Here is a 17,277-nt window from a genome sequence, read left to right on the forward strand (position 1 = left end):
ATTATGGATCTAGGTCCGAAAGTTTAAAAACATAACCCTAAAGTGCACATGTAGTCTACTAGATTTCCATGCAAGATTATTAATTCTTCACATCTAAGTGTTATATCATCTGGAATTTACCTCTATAAGTGGTATAGGAAAGATTCAATTTCATTTTCTTATAAATGTATAGTCAGTTGTGTCAACATCATCTATTAAAAACATCCTTTCGCACTGACCTGAAATACCAATTTTGTCATATATTAAATTCTCATTTATATAGGAATCTATTTACAGATCTGTTCTGTTCAACTATTTGTCTAATCCTATGCCAATGCCATAATGATTTACATTTAGTAGCTTTATAGACTCTTAATCTCTAAAAAGGAAACCCCCTTTACTTTGACTATTCTTTTTCAGAACTTTATTAGCTATTCTCAGGCATTTACTCTCTTACATAAAATTTAAGATGATTTTATCCAATTAAAGACAAAAACCCTGCTAAAATTCTAATTGAAATTGCTTATCCACCATTCCAGTTTTACCTTCTACTGCCACTTTCCCACCCCATCCTGCAAACTATGGCCCAAAGAACTACCGATGACTGCTCAAACCTGACAGGTTTTTTCATACCCTATATTACTGCTCATGTTGTTCCCCACCTCGATCCACCTTATGAAGTCTTTACCCTTCAAAGCACAGCTCAGAAGTCCTCTTTGGTAAAACTGTTTTTGACTCCTCCAAGCACCCCACTTCCCCAGCTCTGAGTACCTATTACAGGCTATTCATATTAAGCTTCACGTTAGGCTATTCGTTAGCTTTGTAAAGATATCTTCACCACAAGTGTGTCAACCTTTTTTGAGGGGAAACCTCACTTCCTGAATCTTTGAGAAGTCCCTGGCACACACTGCATACTGAATGTTTCAGAATGCCAAGGTTTACCAATGGTAAAAAGGAAGATGTTAGAAGGTGTTCCCTTTATGCCGCCGAAGGAAGTCCAAAATTTTGCATGCTGTATACAAATAAAAATTGAAAATGTCCATTCGCTTTAAGCTATTTATTAGTTAAAAAAAAAAGTAGTTGGATGGTTTTCAAATATTTAAGGAATATTTAAATAATACTTAGCATCCATTCCTGACAATACATTATTGAAGGGGAAAAAAATGTTTCAAGGAAAAAAAAAAGACACGCTAGCTCTCAAACTCCACTGCACACATAAGAATCATTGGGGGGTGGGGGGGTGGGGGTCTCTGGCTTAAAATGCAGATTCCAAAACTCCACCCCTAAAAAACTCAATTCTGTAGGTCTGAGTTAGGACCTGGGAATTTGCATTTTTAAGAAACAGCTAACATCCTTCCCAATTCTGAAGTAAAGACAGTATCTTTCTTGAAAAAACACTGAAAGACCAATCAAAACAGGATTAATAGCTCTTAAATTCTTCTTAAAATTTTTTAAAACTTTTTAAATGTAAGAGATTTTAATTCTTCAAATCTATTAACGTTTAAATGATTACGTGGAAGAAAATGAAATAAAAGCTTCAAGAAACATGCACAGGCGTAGAAAGGATATAATGAAAAAGTTGAACTAAAATATTTAAATGCATGTAATAGAAACATACAGATGCTAAATTTCAACAAAAGGCATAAAGGACAAAAAATATTAAGATAAAAAGATGTACATTATAATTACAGTTGTCTCTTGGTATCCACGGGAGACTGGTTCAAGGACCCTCCGACATTACCAAAATCACAGATGTGCAAGTCCCTCATAGAAAAGTATCTGCATGTAACCTATGCACATCCTCCCATATACTTTAAATCATTTCTAGATTACTTATAATACCTAATACAATGTAAATACTATGTAAATAGTTGTAAATACAATATAAATGCCATGTAAATAGCTGCCTACACACAGAAAATTCGTTTTTCTTTTTGGAACTTTCTGGAATTTTTTTTCCCCAAATATTTTCGATTCATGGTTGGTTGAATCTGCGGATGCAGAACCCGCCAACAGAGGGCCAACTGCACACGCAAATTAAATAAAACAATGAAAAGAAAACAAACATTGGAAACAAACATAAAAAAATCAAAGAAAGTAAAGCAACTAAGGTAACATTTTGTACCTATTAAACTAGCAAAATGAGTGATAAAAACTCACTCTGATTTAGGAGGTAAGGCAAACAGGACACAAAAGTTTAGGGCAATGATTTTCAATAAAAAAAACAAACAAAACAAAAACAAACAAAAAATGACTGCCCCCCCCCCCGGGGGGGGGTGGTGTTTCGGAAATATTAAGCGCATTTTTGGTTAACACAATGATTGGGGGATGCTACAGTTATTTATGGGCAGATCCAGGATATCTAGACATCTTGTAATACAGGCGACAGTCCTGCACAATGAATAATTATGCTGCATTTCACCTGACTTTCTAATGTCTACCAGAAAATCATTCTGCTCTTAACTGTCTAAACCTAAAAATCTAACTTCATTTTACACATACATATAAAATAATTTTGCTATTTTAATATATACTGAATTTTCCAATAACACAATTAACCATGCAAACTGAGGAAAGATTCAACTTTTTTATGTTTAGAATCTTATCATACCAAGCATTGCGCACCATTTCAGAACAATCACATCATCAAATGCCATACCATTTGTGGTATCTGAGTTGCTAATACCACACACTGCTGTCAGGAACTCAATCACAAGAACTACATACTACTTACTTAGACCTTATTTCAAAACGTCAAAAATAAAGTGCCATTACTATCTTACTTATCAAATTATAAGTAGACACAAGCATCTGACCACTTTGCTATGTCCTCTAGTATAGCTGTACCTGAGCATTTTTACCGAAATATCAATTTTATTGGAAGGATAGTAATTTATCGTTTTCATTTGCTATTGTTAGTTGCACAGTTTTTTAAAATTCTGTGTGTTGGTAGGTTATATGTTATATGTTAATTTCAAGATAGTGAAGTGGTCATTACCAATATTAGGTCTGGGAAGGATGAAAACCTCCAGTCTAGGAAACCAAACACACAATAAGTAGTGAAGTGGGTAGGGTGGGCACTGTGGCAAATTAGAGAATGAAGGTTCTCTTTAAAGGACACAGTCACTACTCAGCCCTACCCAACTATTACTTTGAAGGAATGTGGACCCAGTGTTGCCATATAATCCAATTTTTCAAGAGACACAGAAAATCTGGACATCTCTGCGAAGTCTACTCTTTAAATGTTGGCAACTAACTCAAGTTTAAAAAACAAAACAAAACAGGATGTAAGCTAAAAAGAACTCATCTGTGGGTCAATTTATGCCTCAGATTAAAGATGAAGGCATATGCTAGTCTGGGTAACTGAATTCAGCATGATTCTCACGGAGGGACATAGGGAGGCATGCACTATGAATGCGCCATTGCTGCCCTGAAAGTCACCCCAACCCACCCCTGCTCCAGGGTCTGGGCTTATCACCCGATTAGGGTCCTATTGCTTCATTTTGTGTCATGTCTGTTGCTGTTGGGGGGAAAAAAAAGATGAGGGCAGAGTGTAATGTGACAGAGTTGGCAGGGTTAAGTCCTGTTGGGACCAGTTTTGTCAGGGGCCAGCCTGCTCTTAAACACACAAATAAGATCCCCCTCTTGCTGCTGCAGCGCAGGCTGTCCAAAGCAACCTGGAGATCTCAGAGAACATCTGTAGTTTCAGGAACCAGAATTGCTTCACATCCTAGGTCCTCCTGGGCAAAGATGTTCATATCTGCATCAACCTCTCAGGACAGCACCATGGCAAAACCTGTTGGGCCTTGATTGCCTAGTCCACTTGCCATGGAACTGCTTGCAGCTCTATCCTGTCAATAAATTGACACACTTATAAGACACCTCAGGCTGCTGCCATTTTTCTGACCATTCACCTGAAGATAGCATGAATGTTCTGCCAATACATAGTGGGAGATATAGTGATATCAGCTGCTTTGACCCAGTAATACCATTTAATGTATCCTCATAAAACAACTCAATAGAAAAATTCACAAGACATTCACTGTAGTATTTGTACATACGATGGGAAAGTGATCATAATTTAACTGTCCAAATGCCTTCATAATTAGGGCATATTAACTCTGTATATTATAATGTAGCCATTAAACACACAACAAAGCCTGTGCCCGCCGCAACTACTAAGCCCATGCCCCACAACTACAGAGCCCATGTGCTCTGGAGCCTGAGCGCCACAACTAGAGAGAAGCCCACACACAACAAAAAGCCCACACACCTCAGCTAAAACCTAATGCAGCCAAAAATAAATATTAAAAAGAAAATACTGCAGAAGTAAATATGATAGGAGGAAGGCAAAGAAGATGACAGTGCTCCTCTGAAGACGGATCTTCTTTCCAACTCTATATGCATCCATTTGCTAGGTAATCTCTGGCTGTTTCTATTATCAGATCACTGTGTGCTGGGTAACAGCTTATGGCTTTATAGGTAATACCACAGAGTAACATGAAGGTTTGGTCTAATTGACAAATTACCAAAATGATCAATACAGTGGTAGACACACTAAGACCACAGCTTGGCAGTAATTACATCAATTGACTCAGCCAATATTTATCACATGCCTTCTGTACACTAAGCACGGGGACTATAATAATGAATAAGCATCATCCTTGTTCCCAAGAAGCTTCAAATCTAATTACAGAGAACAATTTTTTAACTTTGTAAATTTGTACATCAGTCATTTCATTGAACATACATTTATTAAACACCTGCTGTATGTCAGGTATTGTCCTGATATGTAGGGAGGCAGGTATGAATAGGATACAACGGCTGCCCAAGAGAGAGTTTCACAGTGAAGAAGACAGGAGAAACCATGGTGAATAAACCCATGATACAGTAACATTCAACATGATAACTGACATGAGGCGTTAGGAAGGCAGCATCCCACAATAGAAAAACTATTACAGATCTTGCTTGATAACAATGTACCTCTGTATAATTATAATTGATCACTTTCAAAGAGCTTTCATGTGTTACTTCGTTTCAGTTCAATAACAAGCCTACAAAGTTAAGTAAGAAGATGTCACTAGCTGCTACAACTTGTTCAGGGTCACATTAAGTAACAAAAGAGCTGGGACAAGAAACTGCACCTCTTGCCTCGAAGTCCAATGCTCCTTCTTTTGTTCTGACTGCACCCCACCATAGGACCTTGGACAAGTCACTTGGCATTTCTTTGTCATAGTTTCATCACCTGTAAAATTGGGAGAATACCTGCAGTACCTAGCTAAAGTGACTGGGGAGAAAAATCAAATAAAGCAACGTAAGTCAACATACTTTGAGTTATACAAATGCAAGGTACACACTATCAGGCATGCCTTGTTTCTCTTAGGAAAAATAGGGTATAGGGTGCCAAAACACTGAATAAATGAACTGAGTAAATAAATGCTGAGTTTTAAGGTGAATAAGTGCATTCAAGGTCATCCATATAACTTTTACAGCTAATAAAGGCAAAGGAACATACTTCATGTTTCTGCTGCAGTCCTATTGACCCCTAAGGCAAATATCAATCAGGCTTGGCCAAAAAGGAATGTATTCACCTGTGTACCAGATTCTAACTGTTAGGCTTCCTATCAAACACCTGAATTACAAGAAAGGGAGACAGGTTCTGCCTGCATTCCTCCCCAAAAGTGAAAACGGGTAGTTTTTGCTAGTCTATCCAAAAAAAAATATGAATACCTCGCCTGCCCCCACCACACCACACAGTTCTCATCTTTTATGCCTCAGACTTGCTCTTATACAGTAGCCATAACCACATGTTACTTAAATTTAAGTTACAAGTTCAGTTCCTTAGCTACACTAGTCACATTTCAAGTCCTCAATAGTACATGTGGCTAGTGGCTACCATACTGGACAGTGCAGATACAGAACAGTTCCATCACTGCAGAAATTTCTATTTGACACAGCTGCCTTAGATACTATACTTTTACTTTTACTACAACACTGACTAGATATTACAACCCTATAGATTCTTGAAGGAAAGGGACTGTCTCATTTATCTTAATTTCCCCAGTTCACATAGCAAAATACATGTCATACAAGTACTTATTATATATCTAACTTAATATCTCAAAAATAGCAGACTACTCTGTCCACTTCCCCCATTCCCAACACACAAACACACACACACACACACACACACACACACACACCCCTGCCCCAAGAAACAAGACATCCTCTCACATGAGGGGCATGAGAGTGGAAGGGGATACTACATCCAGAGGAAGGAGATCTGTATTCTAGTCTTAGATGTGCTACAGCCAACCACATAGTGGGCAAGTTACTTACTTTCTTCATCTATAAAACTCAGACTTAAACTCCATGTACCTTAATTCTAAAATGTTGAATCATCTTGCACCAAAGAAAATCATGTCTTCTATCGAAAAGGCCTTTACACACGTCAGGGAACATATCTGCTAACACTGATGGGCACTTCAAATTAAAAAGAACCCATTTCTAGGTCTCAGGCTATCATGCTTAGAGTCACTTTTGGTCTTTAACTGAGCATGTGCAGTTTTTCACCTTTTCTTGAGGATCAACTAGAGACTTAAACCTCAGGCTTGAAGATTGAGTTTCTTCCACGTGCTGAGGCCAGAACTGGATACTCTGCCCATATCTATCAGAGAAACAAGGGCAAGTTTCTTGAGTATCTGAATTTAACATAAATTATCCCATCAGTTTCTACATTAGCCTTAGCCTAAAATTTGAGAAAACAGTACAAAACTGAACCAAGAAAAATCTTTCTATAACAATCTGTATAGTGTAAAGAATGTCATTATGTGAAATGTGTTTTTTATTCAGTCCACATACTTCACCGCTATAGAAAACCTTTATTGTCCGAAAACCTTTTCATAATGACCTTCACGTACATATTCACTCACTTGCTTTTATAAACCTTACATGGTTTTAAGACCAGCCAAGAACAAACATAATCTGAATTACCGGCCTGCCTTCCTTTATAATTTGTAAATATGTTGAGCAATAGCAGTTTAGGCAGTCTGCAATAAATATATACGAAATTTGTCAATTCCTCTGACATCAAGGTTTTAATCTTATAAAGTACTTCTTTAGTCATCTCTCCTAGCAACAGGATGAACTACTACCAACAGCACTTCCATCTACTAGCATTTACCAAGTACCAACAGAGTAGTAACATCTAGTGGATGACAACTAAACACTACTTTGGACAGCATAGTGTTTAGTAGGAAACATATACAAAGGCCTAAGAGCAATAAAAAGGTTTCCACCACAGGACTTGACTATATCTGATTGTGATAAAACTAGATATTAAAAGTCAACCAATGTTGACTGTACACAGTTAGTCCTTCCTAGTGTCTCACCAGTGGTAAGAACTCAACGTGTTTATTCAATTGCTGGATGGAAAAATTAATGAACTTTACTAGAGTATTTTCAAGCAGAAAGAACAAAGCTCTGTAGATTAAAACACTTTTTACAAAAATGGAAATAGAGAAGAATCTGTTTGCAATATGCAGTCGGTGACATAAAAGGGACTCAAACATTCCATTCAGTAAAACCTCTGTGAGTCTGTGCGTCAAAGCACTGGGAGGAATACAGAGGTGAGAAAACATGGTTCGAGTCACTCACAATCTAGTAGAAGGGACAGAAGTACAACACAGAAGAACCACTGGTAAAATTCCATTATGATGATGTTAAAGGGCAGACAGGAGAGACCCCAGGTGGTTGGGAGTGAGGGGTGGAGGTCACAGACAGAGGCAGCGTGAATGCTGGGAATGTTAGGAGTTATGCAGCCAGAGACGGGAAGAAAAGGCTACGTGCATGTGTGTGAGAGCAGAAGTGTGTGTGTTTGGGTGGAGCAGGGAGAAAGCATAGAGGATAGACTAGGCAGAGGACAGCACATGCAAACAGGACCCAGAGATCAGAGACACTACATCCAAGAGTACTGTGTATCCAGTAAAATTGCAAACTAACAGTTTTGCATGAGATGCATGCAGTTTAAAAGGTCCAGCTGACTCAGAAATCCTCCAGAGAAAGTTACTTCCCATCCCAACAGGCTTTCACAAGGTGTAGTAGTCAGTGGGCCTAATGAAAAGATAGATCTCTGCGGTGGAACGGGCCTTTTTAACAAACTCCCAGAAGATTCTCCTACGCACTTAAACTGGAGAAACACTGAAACGTTTTCTTGAAATGCAGAATTATCTACGGTGGCAGTTCCCAAACTTTGCTGCACACTGAATTCATGTGGGGGATCTTTAAGAAATACTGCAACCTGGCCTCTCCCACCAACCTCAACCCCCCCGCCCCCCCCCCCCCCGCTGATTTAATTGGCCTGGCTCTGCTACCTGGGCATCGGGAATCTTTATAAGCTGCCCCAGGTGATTTATATGTGCAGCGAAGTTGGAGAGCCACTGACCTAATTGTTAGGAACTGGAATCTGGAGTCAAAATTACCAGCTCTATGACCTTGGGCCAGGAAGTCACCTAACCATTCAGGGCCTCACTTGCCTAGTCAGTAAGATGGGGATAATCATTGTCCCTTACTGGGATGTTCTTAAGTTAAATAGGAGTGAACGTAATGGTCTGGCATAATGCCCGGCGTATAGTAAGCGCTTAACAAGGGCTAGCTGTTTGTTCTTCTTATTAACTCTTCCTCCTCCGAGAGTCACCGTGCAATGGGCAGCATCGTCCCCACAGGGCGCAGCCACTCGACCAGCCCTGCTGCTGAATCCGATTCTTCGCCGGAGTTGTCTAGCTCGGCTCCAGACCCGCCCCCTCCCCCAGGCTGCCAGGAAAGAGCTCCGCCCGGCCGGGGCAGCTCTCAAGGGCCACCCCGGGTTAGAACAGACCCGACAGAAGCTGCCGACTCCAGGGCCAAGCTCCCCCGGACCCCATGGGTCCCCCCTCCAAAATGAGATGCGCTTCCGAAGGCCGGGCCCTTGGAGCCACCGGGGCAGGGACACAAGGCTTAGCCATCCCTGGACCGCCCGGAGCGGAGGAGAGGGGAGGGTCCGGCCGCGACGGGGAGGGCCGCCCGCTTACCTGAGGCGACGGGCGGGGCCCGCATCGCTGGGGCGGGCGCCGCCGCCGGCCGCACTCGGCCTTCCGCCTCACGCCACCCGCGCCATAGGCCCGGCGCTTTCGCTGCCCCAGCCGGCTGTCCTCAGGCCGTCGCTCCGTCCACCCGTCAGCGACTCTCCCAGGGCGCCCCGGGACGACGAAGGCCGGTCGGGCCGGCCGGCTGGGCTCTGCTCAGGCAACTTCCGACTGCCAGGGGCGGCAGCGTCAAATAACTCCCCGAGCCGAGTGGACCACTGCGCGTGCGCGGCGCGCCTGATCAGAGGTTCGTGCGGGGCCGAAGCGGCAGCGTCAAATAATTCCCAAGACACGGAGCTGGACGCTGCGCGTGCGCAGCTATCCCATATCGCCGCGCGCGGGGCATAGTCCCGCCTCCCTCTCCGGATCTAAAGGAGCGGGAGGAGTGAAGTGACGGATGCTCCTACCTCATCGCAATACAGGCGTGGAGGCGGTCCACCTGCTTGCTTAGGAGACAGTCGGGACTTAGCCTGTTTTTGATGCGGACGGAGGAATTGTCTTCTCTGCAAGGTTCTGGCTCGCAGTCAGGTTCTAGGAATTTCTCACATCCCACCATTGCAGCGCCCTTCCTTTGAAATGTTGCCCTTTACCCGCCGCCCCCTTATAGCATTATGAACAATGCTCAATTCCAGGCCAGATGTGGGTTACAAAGATGAATCAGATTCAGAATCTGTCATTAAGGAGCTGAGTCTGATATAGGCGATAAGACATTATTAATAGTAGTAATAATAGCAAGAGATTGCAGTTTGAGCACCTACAGTGCACCACACATTTCGTCAACAGTACCACTTCTAATCATTTGGTTTCAGCTTCAACGAAGAAATTGATAAATATAATTAGACAGATGCAGCTCAAGTGCCTTGGGAGTATAAAGGAGGAAACTTGGGCTGAGAGAGAGGAGGAGTGAGAACCTGGCCTTGAGACTGTCCTTGACATTCGGAAAAGGGATCAGGGTAGTAGTGCTGAAGTCACCGTGTCTGAAAAGAGCAGAGTGGAGCAAAGAAGATGCTGACTCCTCCTCCTTACCCTCAGTTAGAAGAGACCATGGAGGAAGGAATGACAAGGGAACTGGTATCCTTATGGAAAAAAAATAAAAGAGGAGTGTTTCCTCAAAATTTTATCCTCTTCCGCACACACACATACATACCCAGGAAAGTAACTAAAGGAAAGAAGAGAAAAAAGAAGAATATTCCAGGACAAGAGCAGGCCATATCCAGAACTCTTTGTGGATCAAAGCAATACATTTCCATTAAGTGCAGTGTGGCAAATGTTGTAAGAGGCTCTCGTTATTTATTCCAACCACTTAGCCCTTGCCTTTCTAAACTACAGAGGCTGGAAAGCAAAGCACACAGTTCCCAACTTCCCTTGCAGCTAGGAGTGGCAATAAGATAAAGCTCTGGCCTATAAGATGTAGGCAGAAGTCCCAAGGGAGAGCTTCCATTCCAGAATAAAAAGGAGCTCTTTGGAGAAGTTTGTGACCTTCACCCTTCCCCTACTTCATGCTTGGAACTGAGGCACAGCACCTGAAGATGCAGCAGTCATCTTGAGACTATGAGGAGGATGGTGCTAAGGAAGGTAAGATAAAAGGACAAAAGAAGCCTGGTACTTTAGGACATACTCAAGCAGCTACACAAATTCTGTACTGCCTTCCTGTTTTATGAGGGGATGGGGGGGGATCTTATTTAGACCACAGTTTGTCAAGTTACCTGTTACTTTCAACCAGAGTCATTCCTAGCATAATAAAGATGGAACATGTAATATATCAGACAAGTAAGGGGCTAATAATGGAGGTGACAAGTTGGGAGAGCAATGAGTGATGGGAACTGGAAAAATGACAGACAGAGGACTGGGAAGCTGTCAGAGCTCTTGGGGACATGATGAAAGTACATCTGTCTCCCACCTGGTGACTTTAATTCATTCCTGAAAATTCTGCCTCTAAGTGAAAAGCTGATAAATGAAAAATATATATATTCCCATTAATTTTAATGGGAAAAATGGGTGTTCAATTCCAACCCAAGACACCTAAACATTTTTAACAGAAAAAAAAATAGCAATGGAACAATGCAATAAACAAATAATTTTAAACTAGGAGTATGGCTTCTACATAAAATGTAAGGTATAAGGACTAATGTACTGACCAAGAAGACAAGATTTAATATTGGGGGGTGGGGGGAGGGAGGTGGAGGAAAGATGCAAATGAGTCATTCTTTAAAGGTGATATTATATTTCTGCACCTTTTTCTTCACCAATTTTTTAAAAAAATTTTAGGGTTTCTCTTAAACCAACATAAAAAGTTATAACACACAAAACACTTTGAGGGAAAATTAAGACTAAACATCAAAACAGGGACTTCCCTGGTGGTGCCATGGTTAAGAATCTGCCAGCCAATGCAGGGGACACGGGTTCAATCCCTGGTCCAGGAAGATCCCACATGCCACAGAGCAACTAAGGCCCTGCGCCGCAGCTACTGAGCCCACGTGCTGCAACTACTGAAGCCCACGTGCCTAGAGCCCGTGCTCCATAACAAGAGAAGCCACTGCAATGAGAAGCCCTCACACTGCAAAGAAGAGTAGCCCCCGCTCACGGCAACTAGAGAAAGCCCACGTGCAGCAACAAAGACCCAATGCAGCCAATTAATTAGTTAATTAATTTAAAAAAACATCAAACCCTTTGAAACATGGGGAAAGTGTGCATGCACAAAAGACAAATGAAGTGCTATACAGAATAAAACAGTTGGATTCTCCAAACAGGGCACAACTCAAATTTGTTCTACATCGTAAATTTTAACTATAAAAGAATAAATTGGGGGATTGTCTTCATCTGAAACTGTAATGTCAAAATAATCACCTTATATTGTGTACTTAATTACTGTGTATTAAAAGGCATTGCATTTGAAAAAGGAAAAAAAATGGAACAGTTGAATTAACGTTTTGTGTCAGACTTTTTTCCTAAATTGACCACACCAATATATACTATATACTCTATCCCCCAGATCTTCTTACAGTGTAACCAACAGCTTCCCGCTGAGAGATGGGATCCATATTCCCTCCCCTTGAGTCTGGTTGGTGTCTGTGACTGTTCTGGCCAATAGGACAGAAGTAATGCTTTGTGACTTCTGGGGCTAGGTCATAAAGAGGATACAGCTTCCAGCTGGCTTACCCCCTTTTGCAATGCTCACCCTCAGAACCCAGTCACCATGCTGGGAGGAAGCTCAGATCACACAAAGGGAGCATGTGAAGATGTTCCAGCTGACAACCTGCGACAGCGTCTCAGCTGACAACATCAATGGCAGGATGTGTGAGTGAGGAAGCCTTCAGGTGATTCCAGTCCCTGGGCTTCAAGCCAACCCACTTGAAACCAAGCAGAGAAGAGACAAGATAACCCAGCCCAAATAGCAGATTCATGAGCAAAATAAATATTGTCATTGTTTTAAGCCACTAAGTTTCAGGGAAAATTGTATGCAGTCTTAGTAACTGAACAGGTTTGAAGAGTCGTAATTGAGAAAAGTTGTTAACGGAACAGATGTATGAGAGGTATGTTGTCTGTAGCCAATTGTTTTTCCTTTTTTTCCTTTTCTTCCTTTTTTGGTTGTGCAGAACTAGCTTGGTGCAGATAATGGTTGGGAAGATCCACTTCTGTTTCTCCTGAACCTAATGCAATACGAACACAGTGTAGGTGCTCAACGAACATTTGTTGGATGGATGGGTGGGTGGATAGAGGATTCATTGGCTCAGCATTGAACCTAGTTTCTTGCTAGACTGTTAAGTCTTAGTGAATAATATCCAGTGGTAGAGGTAAAAACCATAATTAGACTTAGGTAAGAGGTCCCCTGCCCCAGACCCTGTGCCTCAAGCAGTACTGCATTTTGGATTGGTATTCTTCAAAATTTTCTAAGTGCCCCTCCAAGGCCAACAATGCCATCTTGGCCAGGTTCCCAATCCACACCAGGCCCCATGTGGATCCTGTTAGTCAGAAATGTCTACCTTGAAATTTTCTAAGTCTCACTTCAGTGGTAGGGACTGACCAGAGGTGCCATCCAGGAATGACTACCCAGTCCCAGACCACGTCCATCCCCTGTGGGTCTCATTCTCCATTTCTTTTCTTTGAAGAACTCTTCAACCCTCTATCTTACCCCCATCTCCCCTCACTTATGTGTGGGGTTGACCAGATGCCCTAGGACTCATGTCTGTGGAGTCATCATGGAGCCTTATGGCCAGTTCTGGTTCCAAGAGGACAGCCTAGCAAGGAATTCACTCTTGCTATCTGATGCAGTAGTTCTTTCACCAATTTATGCCAGATTGGGCTGCCAAAATGGTTTTAATATGCTGATTTTGATGACTCTCACTCACATTGAAACCAGGCTGGGTTTAAGACTCTGAGCTATCAGGACTTCCCTGGTGACACAGTGGTTAAGAATCTGCCTGCCAAGGCAGGGGACATGGGTTCATGCCCTGGTCCAGGAAGATCCCACATACCGTGGAGCAACTAAGCCCATGTGCCACAACTACTGAACTCCACGTGCCTAGAACCAGTGTTCCGCAACAAGAGAAGCAACTGCAATGAGAAACCTGCACAGGGCAACAAAGAGTAGCCCCTGCTCAGTGCAACTAGAGAAAGCCTGCGCACAGCAACGAAGACCCAATGCAGCCAATAAATTTATTTATTTATTTTTTATTTTTATTTTTTTTTTAAAAAAGGATTCTGAGCTACCAGTAGTCTACTGCAGATGCTTGAGCTGCAAGCGCAGACCCAGGCATTGACTCGCACCTCTCTGTTCAGACCACAGTGCCTCTCTGACTTACTGCAGGCTGGGCAATGGGAGAGAAGGGCAGCAAATGTCCTTTACTCTGTGAGTTCTGCAGTCTCTTCCGCAGCTTGCTCCTGGGGTGGTCACCTCACTCCCTTTGGTAGCAGCGGCCATGCCCATCTCTTCCAAGGACTTTTGAGATGCTGCTCTGCAATGCTAATGTGTTCTTTCCATTGATGTACTTTCATGCTTCCAATCAATGTGATGACATGGTGCTCTCATCTGTCTTAAGCCACGAAGAACAAGGGACAGATGTATCTTGTATGAGGGGGACTGCTCTTCTCACTTTGCTCACAGGCCCCTTTCCTGTGCTCCCCGCTGGTGTGGTATGTGGAAGGCGGGAGTGTGGTCAGCATTGAAAGCAATTATAATTCAGGAACGCAGTGATTATGGCCTAAAGAGTTCAAGATATGATTGAAAGATGTATTGCTCCACATTTACGAAACAATATTCCAAATGATAAATTTGACATGACCAGAAAATAACTCATCAGTCTCATCTTCCTGCATACTATGGGTAAGATTTGTCTTTGTAGTTCTCATCAAGGAGGCACAGTAAAAATCTTTGACAGGGGCTTCCTAGGTGGTGCAGTGGTTAAGAATCCGCCTGCCAATGCAGAGGTCACGGGTTCGATCCCAGCTCCAGGAAGATCCCACATGCCGCGGAGCAACTAAGCCCGTGTGCCACAAAAAAAAAAAATCTTTGACAGTCCTTGGAAGTCAGTATGTAGGGACCACCACCCACGGATGCTGCAGCCTCATGAGTAATGTATGAATTGTAGTGTAATATATAAGTGAAGAAATGTATTAAATACGAAGTTAAGAAGATCTATATTGCTTCAATATTAACAGGTTCCAAACAGCATACTGTTTTTTTGTAGGGGGAAATAGGGAATTAAGCAAGAATGGCACATTTTACACTAAACATGAAGAGATGGTTCTTGGACTTGAAGAGGAGGAGATGGTGTCTGGATACTACCAAGAATCTTCACGTACACCCATAGAACAAGAAACAAAATCTCAGCACCTTTTCTCTACCCATGATCTAAATCTCCATCAATACATCACTCAATCACTATGCTCCACATGGGGCCCATGAATTTTTTCCCCCCCACACTACATGGCTTTCAGGATCTTAGTTCCTTCAACCAGGGATGGGACCCGGGCCCTTGGCAGTGAAGGCACGGAGTCCTAACCACTGGACCTCCAGGGAATTCCCTGTAATACATTTTTAAATTATTTATTTATTTATTCGGCTGCTCCAAGTCTTAGTTGCAGCATGTGGAATCTTTTAGTTGAGGCATGTGGGATCTAGTTCCCTGACCAGGGATCGAATTCGGCCCCCCCTCCCCCCCTGCATTGGGAGACCAGTGCCTTAGCCAACTGGACCACCAGGAAAGTCCCCTCTGTAATACACTTCTAAGCACATTTTTTATATAGACAGGTGCTGTACAAAAAATATTTGCCAAGGCCTTGCACATGCTAGGGCTGCCTTGGCTGGTATCCTCCTCTTCTCCCTACAGGCCTCTTGAGCTCCTCTGAGCTCACTTCCTTCACTTTCAAAAGCACCATTTTCCAGGCAGTCTTAATTGCCAACTTGGGTCCCCACTGGAGTGGCTGCTCACACCCTAGATCATCTCCTCCAGTCAAAAGGTCCAAATCACACCTACATCTCCTGCATGGAGGGAGTGTGCCTGCTCTTTTATTTTTAATACCAGGAAATAAATTTAGTGACCAACAAATAAAGACAAGCCACTGAGAGTGGACTGATGTCTGAATGCCAGGAGCAAAGGCTGTCACTGTTTATTCTGAAACTTCAACATGCTGCCCTGTTTGCTGGAATCCCCCTTAGGTAGGCAAAGTCCACCTGGACAAACAAAATGCCCACAAACCCTCCATGAAATACCTTAACAACTGGCCATTTGGGGCAAGTTAAGGGGAAAACTCAGGCTTTTAGCGAGGGTGCACTGGCGATGAAAATCCAGCTTATACTTTATTTTTTTAAATTAATCTGTGTATTTATTTTGGCTGTATTGGGTCTTCGTTGCTGCACATGGGCTTTCTCTTGTTGCGGCAGGCAGGGGCTGCTCTTTGTTGGGGTGTCCGAGCTTCTCGTTGCGGTGGGGCTCTAGGTGTGTGGGCTTCAGTAGTTGTGGCTCGTGGGCTCTAAAGCGCAGGCTCAGTAGTTGTGGCGCATGGGCTTACTTGCTCTGTGGCATGTGGGATCTTCCCAGACCAGGAACTGAACCCATGTCCCCTGCATTGGCAGGCAGATTCTTAACCACTGTGCCACCAGGAGAGTCCCTATCACAGGATATTGAATATAGTTCCCTTCATCCCTTTTCTTTGTAGGATTGAATAGGAACTGTTCTGTGCCTCTGTTTTCCAGAATTGGTGGGCCACGCAATCTCAGTGGTTCCCTGTGGTTCTGATTCCCTCAGGGTTTTGATAAAGTCGTGGAGGAGTGCCCAAGACTAGAACATTGGGGAGAAACCCTCTGAACTGCCCACACTGGTCAGTGCAGGTAAATCTCCTGTGTGATGAGTCACATGCTTCCTTCACTGGAGGGAAATTCCCAATGAAAGCATTTGAAGTTATAAACTTCTCCTTAGGTTTTAGCTGCATTCCACAAGTTTTGATATATAGTGTTTTCATTATCATTCAAGTCTAAGTATTGTCTAAAGTTTTGCTTTTATGTGTCTTTATGCTGTAGTCACATATTATGGTCTGTGTGATACTGATGCGTTGGTATTTGAGACTTGCTTTGCAGCAGATTATGTGGTCATTTTTTGTAAATACTCCAAATGTGCTTGAGAAAGAGATATATCTATTAAAATCAAGCCTATAATCCGAAGACTAGAGCATGGGGGTGGGGTGGGGTTTCTGTCTCCACTTTTCCAAACACTTCTACTTTGGAGCCTTCAACCGCAAAGTCCCCAAGACAAGGAAACACACACAAAATTTGGCCATCTTCTTGATATGGTGGAGAAGAACCTTCAATAAATAATAACAAAGGTCAATAATTTAACAGTGAGACAGGGCATCTGCTGTATCAAGAGTTTCCGTACATTGCTTTGTTTAATCTTCACCATTTCCCTCTAAAGGAGGTAACTGGGGCCCAGACGGGTTGAAACTTGTCACCCAAGTTTCCGGCTGGGTTGGACCAGGTCTGTGTGACTCTGAAGCCAGGACTCTCCCCTCCATTCCAGGCTCTGCACTGGCCGTCTTAGAGCCCCTCCCTGCATTCCCCATGCTGCTTTTGCATGTGGACCACTGCCCCTTTGCCCAGTGAATTCTGTTTCCTCCGGGAGAACTTCTGTGACCCTCAAAGAGGTCAGGCAGCCCTGTTGAATCTCACATCACCTGTCAT

General features: G+C 42.8%; 1 protein-coding gene across 6 annotated transcripts in view; it reads right to left on the reverse strand.

Annotated features, from left to right (window-relative positions):
* The window catches only part of RALGAPB (Ral GTPase activating protein non-catalytic subunit beta), an 87,967-nt gene extending 78,669 nt beyond the window's left edge, over positions 1-9,298 (reverse strand). For 5 of the 6 annotated variants that reach the window (XM_057701527.1, XM_057701526.1, XM_057701528.1 and 2 more), the window contains exon 1: positions 9,048-9,298. The gene's annotated coding sequence lies outside the window, so the exon portion shown is untranslated. Of the gene's footprint in view, positions 1-5,123; positions 5,225-9,047 lie in introns of all 6 variants that reach the window. The other variant, XM_057701525.1, reaches the window with a different exon arrangement.
* Positions 9,299-17,277: the final 7,979 nt, after the last annotated feature.

This window comes from Hippopotamus amphibius, chromosome 12 (genome assembly GCF_030028045.1).
Source record: "Hippopotamus amphibius kiboko isolate mHipAmp2 chromosome 12, mHipAmp2.hap2, whole genome shotgun sequence".
NCBI classification, from domain to species: Eukaryota; Metazoa; Chordata; class Mammalia; order Artiodactyla; family Hippopotamidae; genus Hippopotamus; species Hippopotamus amphibius.